Here is a 20731-nt window from a genome sequence, read left to right on the forward strand (position 1 = left end):
GGAGCATTCAGCATCCTCTGCCCCTCCTTGCGCTTCCCACAGCGAGTCCGCCCTGACAGGGTCCTGGAGAAGCCACAGGGTCCTGCAACCCCACTTTGCAGTCAGACGTGACTCTTAGCCAGCCAATAAAACAGGTTTATTAGATGACAGGAACGTGGTCTAAAACAGAGCTTGTAGATACAGCGAACCAGACCCCTCAGCCAGGTCCATCCTGCGGGCAACGAGCCAGAGACTCACGTCTGCCCTCACTCCTGGTCTCCAGCTAGCTCCAAACTGACTCACCCTCCAGCCCCTTCTCCTCTAGGCTTTGTTCCTTTCCTGGGCAAGGAGGTCACCTGATTCCTTTGTTCTCCAACACCTTTAGCTATCTCCTTGCTGGAGGGAAGGGCCCCAGCCATTAGTTGCCAGGAGACAGAGTTTCGGCCATTTATATGCACTGGCCCTTTGCTTTGCAACACTCTAACTCCCTAGACTTAAGAAATGCATGGGGAAACTGAGGCACCCACACAGTATTCAGAGGAACACATTAAGAACACTCTCACTTCATCACAATACTCTTTACTCTCTTGTGATATTCTTCACTCTCTTGGGCAACTGGTGTAGTCAACTTCAGCTTACTATAAATGCCAAAATGACAAAGTGGTTGCATCTTGGAAAAGGGACATTAGATAAAGTGCAGCAGCTAAGTCATAGAACAAGCAGAATCCTGTGAATACCTAGGACACTTGATTAGTGAAGACAGTTCCATTAAGGATGAGGTCACAAGGAAATGTGCTTTAGTTACAAGTGCTGCACAGAAATGGATGAAATTATGGACTGGTACAAACATATTTGGTACTAAAATGAAAATTTATCAAACCAGCATACTAACAGTATTACTCTGTGGTCTGGAAGCAGCTGCATTAAATGAAACAGACATGAGAAGGCTGGAGGTAGAGGAGATGAAGAGTTCTTTGAAAGATGGTGAATGATTTTAAGACAAATGTAAAGTTAGAAGGAGAGTAGGATGTGAAATCAGGGTACAGGACTGGTTACAACTGAAAAGATTGCAGGGGTGGGGACACTGCCAAAGACAAGCAGATAACAGGATGCCATAGTAAAACTGCCAAGGTCAGTTCAACCTAGAGGCCAACCACTGACTAGATGGTGGGACATCATATGCAGGGACATGACCAGGCTGGGGTTAATGGAGGAACAAGCCATGGACAGGAATGAATGATGACTCTGCACTGTTCCTCGTGTCTGCAAAGATGCTTAAGGATGAAAGAGAAAGAAGCTCTAACTTGTACATATGTAGATTTTCATTACAACAAAATTTTTCTCTGAACGCTGATAGAATCTCACTGTTTCCATGAAAAAAAAATTTGATTTATGATTTAACTGTTTAACGTATCAGGAAATTCGTAACTAAATATTCTATGGCACTCTTAATTCTACCCTCTTGCTTGTAGTCATTAAGTATTTACTCTTCCTCCATTCAAGCCCAGACTGGTCAAGTCAGACAAACCAATATTCATGTTGGAAGCAAAACTCTCACTGATTTAAAAAGAAACAGGATTGGGTCCTATTTTAGGACATGCCAATATGGTCTTTTGTTGTACCATCACATGACATTGAACAATGTGACTTACAATTTTGCCCAAAACTTACATGAGCTATTCAGGTGTAGGGAAAAAAAAACTAATGAAAACAAGTAACAACAACGTAGGTAAATGTACACATGTATTTACATAAGTATTAAATTGTCAGATTATATAAATCGATTGACATGCAACTAAATTTACTATCTTATTACTTGCATAATTCTCTTATTCTTAATCATTACAATACAAGGTATATGAACTGAGAATCTTAATTTCTCTTTCATTTACAGTTCTTTGCCTTGAGTTTCCTTGGGGAACTTTTAATGGAGGAAAAGCATTTACTGAATGTGTAAAAATGTCAAATAAAAGATTATCCTAAAATGGCATTTTATGATCAAAGCAACCTATAAAAGCATCAAACAGCTCTCCTAATTTGACATTTAGGAGTCTAGCAACTTGTTAAAATTTCAAAGTATTATATTGGCATTTACTATTTTGTAGATTGCTAGGACTGTAAAAACATCAGTTAATGATAAACCTTTACTTGATCTTTTTACTTAAATCATAACAATCTGTAATAACAAGAACTGTAAATTAACTCCTGCAGGAGTGAGCTTCTTGAGCCTAGAGTGATTGATGGTTTGAAAAAAGCAGACACTAAGGGATTGGCTGTACCCTACCACCTACTAACTGGTTCTAACAGCTGGCACAGGTCTATTTAAAAAGTGACAGCACTGTTTTGTCCTTTTTGTCCATTGTAGCCAGATTTTGGTGACACCCACCTATTTTGCTTTGGTTATAAAGTTACAATAGCAATAGTGTGCTGCCAATATTTTAACAACAAAGGGCTCCATATTCTCACCCAGGAAAAGTACTGAACACACTGGCCTTTTGGGATAATGCAGTCCACTCCAAAAGCAAAAGTTTAGTTTTCAGAACTACTACTGTGATCCCAAGGGATAAATCAAACAGACATGGCTTACCAGTGTTTAGTAATGGGGCAAAATCACCTCAACTCTCTCTTTCATTTGGTAACAGAATTTTAACAAGGGACTTCTGTATGCTCCTAAAACTCCTACCCACCATCAGAACAGTGAGTTGGATGGGAAGGGCTGTTTTCTTCAATGACTCTGCTCCTTTCTTTGTGAGAGGCCCCAGGGGCAACTCTTCCATAGTGTGGAGTATCACATGTATATTGTAGGATTCCATTTTATCATCATGCTCTTCAACATTTGAATGAGGCCATTAGGAAGTTTAAGGTCTGCCTACATGGGGAGTTATTCTGAAATAGCTCCTGATTAACTCTCTGTGTGGATGCTATATTCTGGAATAAGAGTGCCTTATTCTGAATTACTTTAATCTACTGGATTCTAATAATCTGAAATAAAGCACTCTTATTCCAGAATAAGAGTGTCCACATAGGGAGTTAATTAGGAATAATTTTAAATTCACATCCTACCTTGAACTGAATTAACCTCTCAGTGTAGACAAACCACTAGTGGGGGGACACAGGTTTCAATATGCTGATGACACCCAGCTTTATATCTCTATCTTGTCTAAACCAGATTGAACCACTCACCTAGTGCCTGAATGAAACACTGTCTAATAAAATTAAATAAGATATATATTAAAGCAATATCATGGGAGAAAACAGACAAACCTCTAAAAGGTTAAAAATGGAATAAAATTTAAGAACATAAGAATGGCTACTCTGGGTCAGACCAATTGTCCATCTAGCTCAGTATCCTGTCTTCCAGCAGTGGCGAGTTACAGATGTTTCAGAGAGAGTGAAGCGAACAGAGTAATTTATCAAGTGATCCATCCCGTCATCTGGTCCCAGCTTCTGATAGTCACAGGTTTAGAGACACCCAGAGCATGAGGTTGTGTCCCTGACCATCTCGGCTAATAGCCATTGATTGACCGACCCTCCATAAACTTATATAATTCATTTTTTAACCCAATTATACTTTTGGCCTTCACAACATCCTCTGGCAGTGAGTTCCACAGATTGACTGCATGTTGTGTGAAGAAGTACTTCCCTATGTTTGTTTTAAACCTACTGCCTATTAACTTCATTGGGTGACCCCTGGTTCTTGTGTTATGTGAAGGAGTAAATAATACTTCCTTATTCACTTTCTCCACACCATTCACGATTTTATAGACCTCCATAATATACCCCCCAGTCATCTCTTTTCCAAGCTGAACAGTTCCAGTCTCCTCATTTGGAAACTGTTCCACATCCCTAATCATTTTTGTTGCTCTTCACTGTACTTTTTCCAATTCAAATATATCTTTTTTGAGATGGGGCCACCAGAACTGCATGCAGCATTCAAGATGTGGGCATACATAGAGGAATTATGTTATTTTCTGCCTTATTATCTGTTCCTTTCCTAATTGTTTCTAACATTGTCAGATTTTTTGTATTGCCACTGTATACTGAGCAGACATTTTCAAAGAACTATCCACAATGAGTCCAAGATCTCTTTTCTGAGAGGGAACAGCTAATTTAGACCCCATCATTTTGTATGTATAGTTGGGATTATGTTTTCCAATGTGAATTACTTTGCATTCATCACCACTGAATTTCATCTGCCATTTTCTTGCCCAGCCACCCAGTTTTGTGAGATCTCTACAATGCTTTGCAGTCTGCTTTGGGCTTACCTATCTTGAGTAATTCTGTATTGTCATCCAACTTTGCCACCTCACCGTTTACCCCTGTTTTCCAGATAATTTATGAATATGTTGAACAGCACAGGTCCCAGTATAGAACCTTGAGGGACCTCAATCTCTACCTCTCTCCACTGTGAAAACTAGCCATTTATTCCTACCCTTTTTTTTTTACCAGTTACTGCTCCATGAGAGGACTTTCCCTCTTATTCTGTGAGTCCTTATTTTGCTTAAGAGTCTTTTGTGGGGGATCATGTCAAAGGCTTTCTGAAAGTCCAAGTACACTATATCCACTGGATCCCCCTTGTCCACATGCTTGTTGTCTCCCTCAAAGAATTCTAACAGATTGGTGAGGCATTATTTCCATTTAGAAAATCTATGCTGACTCTTCCTCAACAAATTATGTTCATCTATGTGTCTGAGAAGTCTGTTCTTTACTACAGTTTAAACCAATTTGCCTGATACTAAAGTTAGGTTTACTGGCCTGTAATTGCCACGATCACCTCTGGAGCTTTTTTTTATTAATCAGCATCACATTAGCTGTTTGTCTGTCACCCGGTACAGAGGCTGATTTAAGCGCCAGGTTACATACCACAGTTAGTAAGTAGTTCTACAATTTCATATTTGAGTTCCTTCGGAACCCTTGGATGAATACCATTTGATCCTGGTGACTTTTTACAGTTTAATTGATCAATTTGTTTCAAAACTCCTTCCTGACATCTCCATCTGGGACAGTTCCTCAGATTTTTTTTGCCTAAAAAGGATGAGTCAGGTACAGGAATTTCCCTCACATCCTCTGCAGTGAAGAGATTTCCATTTTTGAAAAATTTAACCCATAGGGTAGAGACACTTATAAACTGATCTTATGGAATATAAGTGGGATCAATAAGACTATCAAAGAAAAGGATATTCTTCATCACTTGAAATGTATGGAATCTGATAGAATTTGCCTCCAAGAGATGTACTTAATCATAATGGTACATACCAAATTGCAGAATGGCCGAGTTGGTGAGGTGTACGCAGTTTTTCATAAAAAGAAAAAGGGATTACTCAAAAGAGGATTTTCCAGTACAAATGAAGCATGTTACATTAAAGTGTGGTTCCCTGGGGGGAAAAAATGATACTTTTATGTCATGCCAAGAAGGAGAGAAATCATACAGGGTATCTTATAACCTTGTTGTCTGTGCTTATAGTTAATTCTATGATCTTTTTTCTGGTGCTTAGATACCACAGTGACAGGCACAGTATGAACACCTAGATAATTAAATGAAGTACATCCAGCTCTATACACAAGAAGTCATACTGTTGTTGTCTAAATCCCAAATGAAAAAGTTATGATGGCACAAATAAATAAGCGTTCCTTGAAGTTAGTGTGCCCAGTACACTCCAGAAACAGTATAAGTGAGAGTACTTAGTAAACTGGCACCTGACCATAATATGGACAAGAAAAAAGATACACCACTACCTAGATATAATGCCACCCGATATAACACGAATTTGGTTATAATGCGGTAAAGCAGTGCACCAGGGGGGCAGGGCTGCGCACTTCGACGGATCAAAGCAAGTTCAATATAACACAGTTTCACCTATAACGCAGTAAGATTTTTTGGCTCCCAAGGACAGCGTTATATCGAGGTAGAGGTGCAACTGATAAAGACTAAAGTGAAGAAAAATAAGGAAAATTAATTACTTAAGGTCTAGAGACAAGATGGGTGAGATAACTTTTATTGGATCAACTTTTGTGGGTGAGAGAGACAAGCTTTCGAGCTCACCCAGAGCGCTACAGCTTGAAAGCTTGTCTCTCTCACTAACAGAAGTTGGTCCAATAAAAGATATTACCTCATCCACTTTGTCTCCTTAATATCCCGGGACCAACATGGCTACAACAACACTGCATTACTGAAGTTCTGTTTATTGTAGGATAGGGAAAGTGAGAGACCTTGACAAAGTCCTTAAATGCAAAGGCTCCGCCCACCAGAAAACAGTCAAAAACTGTCAATCACAAGCGTTCTTAACATAACCATCCTAATTCTAAGTTTAGCCAAAAGACTTTCAGAGCAGGAAAATGGAGAAATATAATATTGAAAGAGATACCACAAGTTGAGAAGCAATCCCTGACTAGAGGTGAGAGAGATCTAGGATAGGCAAAGGAAGGCTAAAACTAACAGAATTTTCCACAAACAATTCCCCCTTGTTTTAGGTTTTCTCTTCCCCATCCTACAACAAACATTAAGATGACATCTTTATATGTTATGCAAATTCAGCAAACATTAAGACTTAGGAAGGATTCTCTTGTGGAGCCTCGAAAAGCATATATTCCATCCCTGTTTTGCTCCAACATGACTTAGTGAACAAGTTAATTAGAGAGACCAAATTTAAAAAATAGTAACAGGGCACTGTAATCAGCCTTCTCTGTCAAAGAGCTAGCCAGACCACAGACACAGAGAAAAGAGGCATCATCCCATATGCACTAGGTGAATATGTTCCTGAAGGTTAAAAGCCTTCTCTTGCCTGCTTGACACTGAGCTAATTAATTTTGAATGAGAAACATGGTCAGGAGAAAGCAGAATAGAAAAAAATGGCTGGTATGATGTAGTGTAACATGATCAGTTCAGCCTAAGAAATTCTGGAAGGGGAAGCATCCCAAGGAGAGCACCTTAACGGCTGATAATTCTGAATTGAGCGACAAAGAGTTTATATGTTCAAGCTCTCAAGACTGTGAGCCCAAAAATAGAACAGTGAGGGAAATCACATAGATCTCAAGAATCAAGAAATTCTACAGTGCAGAACTGAAGAAACCTAACACATACATATTTCAGTTAAGTAACATTTCTATAGAATTCCTTACTAAAGCAAGACTAAACAAGCACTATAGTTAACTACTTTGGCTAAAGAGAAGACTGACTTTCCCAGAAAGTCAACACCACTGTGAAAACTGGACCAAACAAATGAAAGAAGAGAATCTATGCCATGGAAGAGGAACCACCTTGGAAGCTGGTCCATGGTCATCTCTTACCAGAGACTGTGGAAAATAAAACCCCATTTTTTGCCACAAAATAATTCCTTGATAATTTATGTCCAGTCATTCCTAACATACTTGGGAGCCCTAAGTAGGTGGTTATAAATTATCTGAGATTAAGAGTTAGTTTAAAGTAGTCTCTTATCATTGAATAGGGGAAGAGATGCCTGCCTCGCACCTCACCAAATAGGAGAAAGGGTGCTGAGAAGGGGCAAGAATAGGGCAGCTGTGTGTTAACCTTCAATCTCCTAGGGAAAAAGAGCTCCTAAAATACATCGTCTCTACAGGCACAGCATTTCCAGTAAAAAGAGAAAGCTGTAGGCTAGGGCATATGGAGCTGCTAAGGCAGACTGCCTTCTTAGCAGCAGCAGTGGGACAGAATTTTCTTTAGTGATAAAAGGTCTTATCTACTATCATCAAAAGGAAGAAGAGGAGATTCCTTTAGGCAGGAAACAGCACCCACAATGCTTTGGGTTTGGGGAGGAGTGGAAGTTCCCAGTCTGCAAACAACCTGGTCATGGACTCTGGAGGCAGAGAGAGAGAATGAACCTGTGACGGTACCTCCCATAAGGCTCTATGAAAATATGCTTAGAATGTGTTTTATGCTACATATGCCATTTAACATATATCTGTAAAGGTTATGATCTACTGAATGTATTAATCCTATTTGCACGCATGTATCATTTTTGTATTCGAAGTTATGAATGTTGGTTGTGTACTGGCTTGATTTCTAAATAATCATAGTACAGCATTTGGTCAGTTCCTGGAGAAAGGAATACTGAAATTAAGTACCTAATCAAGAAACACTTAAAGGACAATGGATATTGGAATGCTCCAATCCACATAACAAGTCTACTTGAGGACATTCAAGGTAGCATGTAAACAATTGATGTTACCTGTAAAAACTGAGAGTCATGCATGGACATGTGACTTGCCCAGGTGACTCCAAAACTTCATCTTGGAGCTGGACTTTGCATAGGAGTGAGGAGGGGTTCTACACCCACAAGAGAAAGCCTATTTAAACCCTTGGGAGACCCCTCCGTTTTGTCTTCAGCTGGCTAAAGAGAGAGCCTCTCCACCCCCTCCAGGATACTGAAAGAAACTGGAATGGAGGACAGAGACTGCAAGGGGTATGAGTGATTGCTGGACCGAGGCTAAAAGGAGATTAGTCTGTAAAAGAGAGCATTCTGGAACTGGTGAGGATCTTATCTGTATTCAGTTTGATTAGACATAGATTTGCACATTTTATTTTATTTTGCTTGGTGACTTACTTTGTTCTGTCTGTTACTACTTAGAATCCCTTAAATTCTACTTTCTGTATTTAATCAAATCACTTTTTACTTATTAATTAACTCAGAGTATGTATTAATACCTGGGGGAGCAAACAACTGTGCATATTTCTCTATAAGTGTTATAGAGGACGAAAAATTTATATGTTTACCCTGCATAAGCTTTATACACGGTAAAATGGATTTATTTGGGTTTAGAGCCCATTGGGAGTTGGGCATCTGGGTGTTAAAGACAAGCACACTTCTGTTGGCTGCTTTCAGGTAAACCTGCAGTTTTGGGGCAAGTAATTCAGAACCTGGGTCTTTGCTGGAGCAGACGGGAGTGTCTTGATCAGCAAGACAGGGTGCTGGAGTCCTGAACTGGCAGGGAAACCAGGAGCAGATGTAGTTTTGGCACATTAGTTGGCAGCTCCCATGCGGGGTTCTGTGATCCAACCCATCACAGAACCACTGGACAATTTGGTTACGAGAGCACTCACCAGCCAGTGAGGGTCCTTGCAGGCAAAATTAGTCATGAAGACAGTCATACAGGAAATGTTAGTTGCAACATCAAGTCAGAAGTGAAGCCAGATGGTCTCTCAGCTGGGATACGTGAGGTAAGGAGTAAAGGACCGAGAGATGAATCTGGAAGAAGAGGAAAGGACTTTGTCTGAGTGTGATTCAGAGGTGGAACTAACCAGCATGAAGTTCTTTTCTTTGGCAGTACAGCACAAGAGGCAGTGCAACAAGTGTTCATGTTAGGAGGAAACCAGCCTGTAGCAGCAGAAGTGAGGGAAAGATCACACTGTAAATACAGAGGCCAAGAGGATCTAGAAAACAAAAATGGGACCATGGCAGCTGTGATGGCAGCCAGGACTCAAGAGGGACACAAGTGGATGAACAGCTCTCAAGTTGTATGGCAAGCTGGATGAGCAGGAAGAAAAGCTAGGCAGTGTTTCAGGGAGACTAAACTGAGCCTTAAGAACAACACTTATTACTTCAAGGAGGCTACTTTACTCTGGACACATCCCAGGTCAGAGAACTCCAAGGGAACTTATGAAGATGATGGATTTTTCAGCTAGTTCCTTGAAGAATATTTTCTTGAATGACTGGGGACCCTTATCTGTGAGGATCTCTGCAGCAAAAGAGTCCATTCCCTCCTTTTACCAGTATTCATATTTCCTATTTTCTTCCTTCTGAATTTCTTGTCTTCTTGTCTCTCTTCTACACAAAAGTTGTAAGAAAAGTTTAGAAAAAGAATTAGATCAAAGTACTGTGGTCTGAGGTTGCACTCAACTCTTCCAGGACAAAGGAGGCAGAGAAAACGGAGATAGAAATAGGTGGCTTGGAGCCTTTACACTGATTTTGAATAACAGTGTTTTACCTCCCTTCTTTCTAAAACATGCATTCACAATTCTTAAAGTAAGGACACTCCTGTATAGGATGAGGGAGAAGGAGATGTGTAACAAAGTAAGAGTTCCTAGAAGCTTAGTTGACTTGCACCTTGTTAATTTATGGGAGGAAACCCATAATATACAAAATGAACTGCTTTGATACAGAATTATTTGGATAAACGTTTTGTGCCCAAATTAACTGCAGCAACAACAAATAAAAATTTGATGAACAAATATATCCATACAAACTAGAATACGCCCATGGCCAAGTGGCATCTCTTTTTATAAGACATTCATGGAGAAAAATTGTTGAAATATAGGAAGAAGCTACAAAGAAATAAGAAAAACAGAGGAATTAACAAGCAGTGTGGAATGAACTAACAAAACTGAGGAAAAAATGTAATGGATTAGCTTGCTTATCCAATATCCTTACTAAATACAGACACAAAAATTCTATGATGGGTTCTAATAAAGCTTGAGAGATTCATAGAAAAGTTAAACAGGGTTTATTGCAAGAATGAAATCAGCAAACAATTTGAGGTGAACATTAAACTGTATTCACCTGGCCAGATTAAAGCACCTGGATAATTTTTTTCTCTCTTGATTCATGGAAAGCCCTTGGTTGGATAATGGGTAAGTGGGTAATTTAAATACTTGGAAGGAGAAATCTATATCCATATCCAATATAATATATATCTATATGCACATATATGTGTGCACTCACATGAGAGACAAAATTGGTAAGGCCACACTGAATGGGAGCCCTCTTCACCTTTGCTCTTTACTCTACTTTCAAAACCCCAAGCAGAACAAATGTGAGCTAATGGGAAAATTGCAGGCCTCCAGGTGGAAAATATAGAACATAAATGCACTGCTCTACAATGATGATATCTCATTGTACCTCACCCATCCTTTCACATCTGTGCCAGAGGTGATATTAGAATCGGATAGGTTTAGTCTTGCATTTAGATACAAAACAGAACTACTCAACAGGATTAATCCTTTATAGTCCATTAATTTAAGAAATTCTGTTCCTTTGTTTGGGTGTACCAATATATATATAAATAGTTAAATACCTAATATTCAAGTTGCAACTTCTTAAGAGTTACCTAATAATTACCAGTAATTACCAAAAAATAAAGTCGAACAAACCCAGCCTTTGCTGGAGAGAATCTGAACTCACCATACACACTTTCTAGGCTAGGATGTGTTTGGAAGTACATTTGTTCATACATAAAATTTAAAACATCCTTGAGTTCTGCTTCGATAAAGTTAACTTATTACACTTTGGGAGACAGTCCCTCAGATGTACAAAACAATAAAGAGATATTTATTCAAAATATATATCATAACAAGGAAATTCATCACCACACTATGACTCTCCAGAATAAAACTCTACAAATTATGGTCTGGCTAAATATAATGTGAGAAACATCCAAAGTCTTTATGACTTTCAAAATTATACCCAATGAAATCTCTTCTACTTCAGTAGTCAACAATTTATTAGGCAAGTATTATTACGTATTGGATTTCAGAACTATACCTGTGGCCAAAGAATCAAAACATGATAGGAATAGCGCAGATATAGTTCTCACTTCACAGCTCTTTCTACCATCACAAAAGCTGTCAAAATAGAATCAGAGAAAAGAAATGTCTCTTGCAGACCTCTCTCTACCTTTTCCATTTCTCTTCATAGACATAGAAAACTGCCATAAAAATCCAAGGATCAGTACATAACTGCCATGGTCATTAAGCTGGCAACAACACAGAAGGCACTGTATGGTGCTTACAGAAAATGTATGGACTCCATCTGAACCTCAGCTACTATAGACTTTGCTTCCTTTTTCTGTTTCTCCAGGAGCTAATCCAAAAAAGGTGCACTTATCCTCAAGAGTGGGAATCCATATAGGCATTTCTTAAAGGAGAACTTCTAATGTTTTGGGGATTCTTCAATGATTTCCCGTGGGCAGTTTTAGATGCACTTCTTCTGAACGATTAGATCAGTTTCCATACAAATGTATCAAGATATTAGAAGATAAATGATCCTCTGTTTAAAGCATGGATAATTGTAATTTTAACTTTAATTGACAACTAGTTAACTAGATGGCTATTAGTAGCTATGGAGATTTTCCATTCCATTATTCTGAATTGTAACTCTGACTGTAGGTGAGATCTCTGCTTCTTCCACAGTGTTACGATGGATTTATATTATTCGTTTTTTTAAAGTTCTAGAGAGAAAAGACCTTTATAATTTGGAAGATTGGTCAACAGACAGACATTTGTAAATTTTAATATAAATTCAAATACATTAAATGTGATTACTGTACTTTATCTCCTCTTTTGTCATGAACAAACCATAAATAAAAATTAAAAACAAATATAAAACAGCAGCAAACATGCATGATCGAGTCAGAGAAATGGGTAGGTGTAACCTCAAAAATATTTGGCATAAACAATCTTCCAGTTTGTCTCTCTCCAAATATGAACCCATTAATACTTACAAAGATACAGTTCATTGGGGGTGATCTATAATGGGATTATTACTCATACACCCAAAGCATGACATTTTAATTTATAGCATCCTGTAATTCTCAACTTTCATATCCTGACATGTTTACCACTGTAAGGCTAAGCTTATTATTAACATAAGTCCATTTAATAACTTCTACATAGTCTAGAGAAATTGTTTCATTTTAAAATCCAGCAGAGCATGTTATTTTACCTGTATATTAAAAGTGTAAATCACAAGACAACTGATCATATTGAAATAGCATCTCTGAGGCTGTGTTGTGTTCATTCAACTTCTTATTAAAATTATTGTGACAACCTGATTTGTCTTCCCAATACCAATAAAAATACGGCTCCTGTGTATTTGACACCTTTAAGCTGTTTCCAAGGACCCTGTATATTATGTGAGTAATGCATGCACATATTTTAACCTTGTAAGGCTCCTGACCACTGTAGGTAAATCAAGTAATTTCAACTGATTTTCAGTCCAAAATCTGCTCTATTTTATGTAGAGCTTCCCACATTCCAAGGGACTCTTCTGGCAGCCAGAGACCACTGGAATACAAAGTCCCCTTTCCTCTGAAAATGCCCCATTATCAGGGCCAGAAAAGTTTACAGCATAGTGCCACTACACTGGCTCTAAGTCATATGGAAATTCCCTTACTCCCCAGGAGGAATCTCCATGGGACCAGTTGAGCTATCTTTCTGGCTTATTTGTGTCACTATGGTGCAATACAGACCAAGCAGGGACCAGAATCTGGTGTAATTTTGCTTAGTCATAGACATTTTGAATTACTTGGCTAGAATGGAGCTTCCTCACATAAATTGTCTTTAAAGATTTAATTTTTGTGTCCAGGTTTGGAGTTAACCACATGCACCTGACTTATGACTGAGGAGGAAGGATGGCTTTGTGATTAAGTTTGTGGACTTGGAATCCAGAGACCTGGGTTTAATTTCCGCTCTACCATAGACATCCTGTGTGACAATGGTCAGGTCACTTAGTGTTGGTTCCTCAGTCCCCCACCTGGAAAATGGACATAATAGTACTTTCCTACCTCTCTGAGGTGAAGATAAATTCATTAACTGTGAGGTGGTCTGCTACTATGATGATGAGGGCTATTTAAGTAACTAAAGAGAGGCAGAGAATGTAACATGTTTCCATTACATGATCTTTTTTCTAGTTGTTTATAACTTTGTCAAAGTAACAGCTGAAGATGAAATTTTCCATGCTGAGTGTATGCCTCAGGTTGAACTTTATCAGAGCATTTCAGCTAAAACAGTCCAGCCATTTCTGAGAAACAGGTAAGAGGGAAATAGGCTGTTTTTCCCATCTTACATATTTTTACAACTATTTCATTGAGAAGTTCTGTGCTGTGGAGCAGAGACTTGACAACTACCAGGATGGCAAGGAGGGAAATTATTCTAGTGTCAGGGATATGTCTTCTGCAGTGCTGATGAAAATCAGCTCAAATCTGGTCAAGCAAGGCCGGCCCACAACATTTTGGAACCTGAGGCGGAGAGCTCAAATGATGCTCCCATGCCCCCTCGCTTGGACCAAAACTTTGGAAGGTCTCAGTTCTGTCTTCTTCCTGTTGTACTCCTCTCATGGTATTGCTCTGCTACCTGCCCCAATAAAGGAGAACTAACAACTTAAAATGTCTTGTTCAAAAATTTTAAGTAACACTTCACATTCAGACACCTGAACAGCAAATGTAACTTTTCTTGTCTGCATAGTAAACACTGGGATTTTTATCTGTTTGAATAATCAAAGTGGTGCTTTCTGTGCCTTCTTGGTTGCAAAGATCTGAATGGGTTCCTGAAGGTCCACAGTCTGGGCCAGCTCATGCTCTGCTGAGATGGTTGTAAGGCCAACCAGCCTCTCCTGTGTCACTGTGCAGCGTAGGTGTGTTTTTATTAACTTCAGCTTGGAGGAGCTGCGTTCTCCACTGGCAAGTGTTACAGGAAGTGTTAGAAGAATGCGCAGAGCAACAAAAGCATTTGGAAAGAGGGTAGTCATCTTATTTGTGCACATATATTCCAGAACAGCCTTTGGAGTTAATCCTGCTGAAATGTATCTTGAAAGGGCTTTCAGTTCATCACCTAAATCACTCGCAACAATATCACGCATATCATACGTCAACGCTGTCTCTAGTGCCCTGCATTGCTGGTGTAGGTTGTCTTCAGGTATAGTGAGGCGTTCTGGAATATCATACAACATCCCAAATACACTGCCGTGTTCCTTGAGCTGCATGAAATCTTCAACTGACTGTATTGCACAATCTAGCACCTGGTTAAAGAATTCAACTTTGAATTGTTGTTTGGGGTCTCTTATGGGATTATCCTGTGCCTCGTAATCAAAATGTCTTCTTCTTCAGTGACTCTTGTATTCTTGAATGAGTGGGAAAATAGCTTCAGTGTGAAGTTCCTCTGCCAACTTCTGTGCATGCTTCAGAACGTTTTGAAATCCCTCATCTGACCGGTAAGACTGTAGGTGTGACTTTGCTTTGTCCAGTTGTTCCATTGCTCCAGATATATCAAGGTCAACACCTTGGAGTCTCTTGCTTACATTTATTTCAAACAGTATGTCATGCCACAACACAAAGCCACACAGACATTTGAAGTTATGTATGTCTCTGGTGATTCCATTTCCCTCTGCCACTGTTCTCCCACGAACAGTTCCTGTCATAGCATTATCCTCCATAATGGAAAATATGGCATCATCTGTCTTCCCAATTTGGTGTTTGATAGGCTTTATCGCCTCCACTCAACTTTCCATTGTGTGGCACTCAGTGGTTTCAATGTCAGAAAGAATATTCCCAGATGTTGCTTCAAAATTTGCCATCGATGAGTTGATGCAGCGAAAAATACATAGATGCTCTGAAGTACATTAAAAAATTCAGCAGCCTCACTAGACACTGATGCTGCACCACGGACTACCAAGTTCAATGAATGAGAACTGCATGGGACAAAAAAAGCTCTAGGGTTTAATTCTTGGATCCGTGTCTGCACTCCTCTGTTCTTTCCTCTCATGTTGGCACCATTATCCTAGCCGTGACCTCTCATGTCAGCTATTGCAATTCCCGTATCTTCAGCTTTTTAAGAAGCACATTTGTCATACCAGTTCCTGTAGTATCATCAATGTCAATAAATTATAGAAAATACTCTCTGACCTTCACCATTGCAGGAACATTTTCACTAGGTTCTGTCGTTGTTACAAAATGCACCATTAAAATCATTTGGTCCATATGGCTGATGTCAGATGTGCAGTCCAGAATAACAGAGTAATATCTTGCTGACATCAGATCTGCCAAAATCTTCTGTTTGACTTTCGCTGCCAGTAACTGTATGATCTCATTTTGAATTGTTTTTCCAAGGTAGTGGTGTGTGTACATTTCTTGGGTGGTGACTCTTCTTAGATGCTCCTGGAGTACAGCATCAAATTCAGCCATCAGCTCCACAATTTTAAGGAAGTTTCCATTGTTTGGCACATTCAGCTGATCTGAAGTGCCATGCAGTGCTAGGTTTTGGGTAGCAAGCATTCTCACAATGGCAATGAGTCTTTTCAGAACATTTTGTCAGTAAAGAGACTCTGATACAATCTTCTCTTGATGTTGATCATCTATGGTGGCCTTTAACCTTAGTCTCATCTCAAGCTCTTTTCACCTATGGAATGCTCTCTGGTGACTTGCTGCCTTCTCATGGTGTGCCAGACTTTTCCAGTCCTTTGTTCCTGTAGAACCCAGTGTGGCTGGAACATTATTAGACTGGAAGAGTTTGCAATGAAAACAGTATGCAGTAGCCTGGGTTTTTGAATACATAAGCCATGGCCTCTCCGCTGTGTCACCACTGGGGATTTCACGCCAGTAATGTGTTGGATGGAAATTTCTATCTTCATTGTGTTTGGGGAACATAAAGTTTTTCTCTTGCTGTGGCCCTGCAGTACAAGGAAGTCCCTCAGGCTATTGCTCAAGTGGGTCCACAGTCCTAGATCATCTAGACTAAGGAACTAAACTCAGCAGCAGCTGTTTCTTGTGCCTCCACCACACTCTTCTCTGATCTACACTTTTCTTCAGGAATGTGCATGGTTACATCCATTTGAGATGGAGATATGGATGCTGCAGTAGCTGCCAGGTCACCTGCACTCTGACTAACTGGAAAATCAGGCTACATTTCTTGGCGACTTTAACAGGTGTCTTCCTTCTTAGATGCTCCTGGAGTACAGCATCAAAACTCAGCCATCAGCTCCCACAATTTTAAGGAAGTTTCCATTGTTTGGCACATACAGCTGATCTGAAGTGCCATGCAGTGCTAGGTTTTGGGTAGCAAGCATTCTCACAATGGCAATGAGCCTTTTCAGAACATTTTGCCAGTAAAGAGACTCTGATGCAATCTTCTCTTGATGCTGATCATCTTGGTGGTGGCCTTTAACCTTAGTCTCATCTCAAGCTCTTTCCACCTATGGAATGCTCTCTGGTGATTTGCTGCCTTCTCATGGCATGCCAGATTTCTAGCCAGATTTTTCCAGTCCTTTGTTCCTGTAGAACCCAATGTGGCTGGAACATTAGACTGGAAGAGTTTGCAACAAAAACAGTATGCAGCATTCTGGGTTTTTGAGTACATAAGCCATGGCCTCTCCACTTTGTCACCATTGGGGATTTCACACCAGTAATGTGTTGGATGGAAACTTCTATTTTCATTGTCTTTGGGGAACATGAAGTTTTTCACACTTGCTGTGGCCCATGCAGTACAAGGAAGTCCCTCAGGCTACTGCTCAAGTGGGTCCACAGTCCTGGATCATCTAGACTTAAGGAACTAAACTCAGCAGCAGCTGTTTCTTGCACCTCCACCACACTCTTCTCTGATCTACACTTTTCTTCAGGAATGTGCATGGTTACATCCATTTGAGATGTGATTACTCTAGTGCAGCCCCTGCTCTGGTCACTCAGGGAACAGAAAACTACTCACCCAGTGACCAGTATATTTGCCCTCTACCAGACTCCTGTACCCCACTGGTTTGGGTCTGTCACACTATGTATCTCAGGAGAGCTCCTTCCTCTTAGATAGAAAAGCTTCCCTTGCTTTCTTTCTTTTTCCGAATGCTTCCGCAAAGGGGCGTTTTCTTCTTTCACTCATGACTGCTGTTCTGTGCCAGCTATAGTGGCTCTCAACACTCAACTGAAGGGGACAAATAAGCAGGCTGGTAGCAGGGCCTGAGTGAGAGAAGACATCAGGGTCTTAAGGGCCTAACTAGCTCCTACTACTTCAGTTGAGTGCCTGTTCTCCTCAAGTGGGTTCAGGGAAGCAGCAGGAAACAGAACGCTCCCTGAGAAGCTGGTGTTAATCAGCCCAGGCTTCTGGGGGTGCTAGACAGATACATAAGAGGCTGCTCCTCCTCTCTCTCCCTGCAGCTCCTGCTGCTTTCTGTTATTCCCTCTCACCTTTTCTCCTGCCTGCCAATTATCTCTCTTGTGCCCTCCTTCCTCGAGCACAGCACTCGACCATCTCTGTGCATCTAGAGCAGAGAGAATACATATGCACCAACAGCAGACTATTTTCTACACTCTGGGTCCTAGTGCCACCCCCCCCCCCCAACCTTCTGGCATCTAAGGCGGCCACCTCAGTTCGCCTCATGGTAAGGCCAGCCCTGTGGTCAAGTTATAACCTCTGAAAATGTTTCAGGTTACGCATGATCAATAGAGGCTTGTTGAGAGTTTGGCAGCTAAATTCTCTGAAGAGTCCATCTGCTCTGAGCATGCTCTGTCCCTGCACAGCTGCTATGTGCCAAACAGACTGCACATGTATGCTCCATCCCAAGATTATAGGGGCTGAGTAGGACTTTCCCTGCAATTGTTCCTCCTGGCAGCTGAGAGCTACTGTGGCACAGATAATCAGAAATGAGAGCAGAAATAGTGTCTCCTGTGCTTTCAATGTATCCATTGCTTGCATGGAGGCAGTGAAGAGGAGGAGCAAGCAGCCTGACTTGAATGCAGAGCAGTGAGGAGCACAGACAAGGTGGGGATAGAAGCAGAGAGGCAGAAGAGGACAGGAGCAGAGGGAGACAGACATAGGAGTTGGTGTGTGGAATTGATAGAAGCAGAGGGGAACAGACACAGGATGGTGATAGACCGAGGCAGAAGGACTTATAACCACTAGGGAAAATTCCTCTTAAACTGGAATTGAACCCAAGATTTCTAAGTCTCAACATTATTTCTTGACCATCTACAAATAGCTGTGAAACCCTCTAGGGGCTGAGAATAACAGTCTACTTCCACCAGTTGCTCCATAAACTCAGGTAGCAGTGATCTGTGCAGAGGATCTAAAGGTTCTAAAATGAAACACGGGTATCAATATGTTTCACATGATGGAATTTCTATTTTCTCAGTTTGCTTTTTTAGAAATCTAGGAAACTACACACACAAGATTACATCAAAAGAACATTATTAAGATTGCAAGGTCAAGCAGTCAAAAGTTACAAAATGCCATAATTACAAAATGCAACCTTAATTCAACTCCCTTGTGTGAATGCATTATGATACATGATTTAATATGATCACATGCATATTTTTTCTCAATAATTTAACATAGTTTCTTTGTAGGCAATAGATAAATAGATAGATCCCAGAAATCACATATTCAGTGTAAATTTAGGAATGGTTTCCATTTGGAGTCACAGATGTCTATCTTGGAACATACAAAATTGTAATATGGTACACAACAGATGTGATGTCAAAAATCACAGCATATTTCATTAGTAGATGATAAGATAATAACAGTGACATTCAGTAGATTCTGATGTGACTGTTCTCTTTCCACATTCCTGAAATTTTGATTTACTCATTGCATCCTTTGTATAGGTAGCAATTTTAAATTAAGGTTATGCAAGTGGAAGTGAAGTAGTATTTTAAAGCAGGTGGAAAGGTGTTTTTCATGTACTGATATATGTATTTTGTAGTAACATGCAGTAAACTGACCACCGCCTACATTCCAGAAAGTATTTGTCAGGTAGTAGCCACAGCCAGAGGCAAGATATCTGACTAGACAGAACTCTGGTCTCATCTGGCTTGGCAATTCTAGTTGAGCATTTTAGAGATCAAACTGTGGTGAAAACATATTTATGAGTGTAAAAGTACAAAAAATAAAGAGATATGGACACATGACTCTATAATGGATAGATTTACAGAATTCACTGGGCTCCCATATGTAAAATGAGTATTCTAATAGAGAATAAAAGTTGTCAGAGTAGCTTGGATAAGGCTAGATTCTTTTGGATGGGGACTATTTTTTTGATTGTACAGGGCCTCAGATAATGGTCCTTGACTGGTGGCCTCTAGGCACTAACATAATACAAATAACAACACAACAATTTTACATATGATTCACGATTGCTCCATAACAACTATAGTCTAGATTAGAATACTGTACTTACCTGATACTAGAAACCAGCACTCAGAAGAACACAATATTCCCTTATATTAAACCCTTCCTGAACAATTACCTTGCCAAAAATCAATGGAAGAAGCAACAGCTCAGAACCATGATGCCACACAACAGGCTAAGGGTGTAACTACACAGCAGCTGGGAGTGTGCTTCCCAGCATGGTTAGACAGACACACACTAGCTCCAGGTAGCTTGCTAAAAATAGCAGTGTGACTATGGCAGCACGGGCAGCAGCTCAGGCTAGCTGCTCAAGGACAATCCTACCCAATCCCCTGGGTGGCCAGCTTCTGCCACCACCCGTCCCTCTGCAGCCACACTGCTATTTTTAGTGTGCTAGCTAAACTAACGCTAGCATGTCTGCCCACCCATTCTGGGAAGCACACTCACAGCTGCTGTGTAGACAAACCCTTAGCTTGATGAACTGCAATGAAAATTTATGCTGTGCCTAGATTTATGGTTCATTAACCTTCTATATGTAGGTCCTTTTGTGTGCTACAAGATTGACATTTATATGGTAGCCATTCCTCAATTTACACTATAAACAATTTATAGGATTATAATCTTATTAACCATTAGGCCAGACAGATGCATATGATCAGTTAATATTAGAATTTAGGAATCAACAATTCTTTCCCGCCCATAGCTCCCTCCACCCTGCAGTTTTTCCGTCTTCCACTCCCCCACTTAGAATAGTATTAATCATTGAATTGTTGACTCAAACCTTTTAACTCTAGACAACAGACATCGGTATAAATAAAATAGGGTGGTATAGAGCCAGATATAATTACACTTTTTTGCATATATTATTGTGAATGAATACTATTTCTTATTTTAAATGAAAATTCAGTAAAACCT

At 40.0% G+C, this 20731-nt stretch overlaps 1 protein-coding gene across 6 annotated transcripts in view; it reads right to left on the minus strand.

Moving 5' to 3' along the window:
* Positions 1-20731, minus strand: part of EXOC6 (exocyst complex component 6) — a 197055-nt gene that overhangs the window by 69912 nt on the left and 106412 nt on the right. The gene's annotated exons all lie outside the window — the stretch shown is intronic.

This window comes from Chelonoidis abingdonii, chromosome 15 (genome assembly GCF_003597395.2).
Source record: "Chelonoidis abingdonii isolate Lonesome George chromosome 15, CheloAbing_2.0, whole genome shotgun sequence".
NCBI classification, from domain to species: Eukaryota; Metazoa; Chordata; order Testudines; family Testudinidae; genus Chelonoidis; species Chelonoidis abingdonii.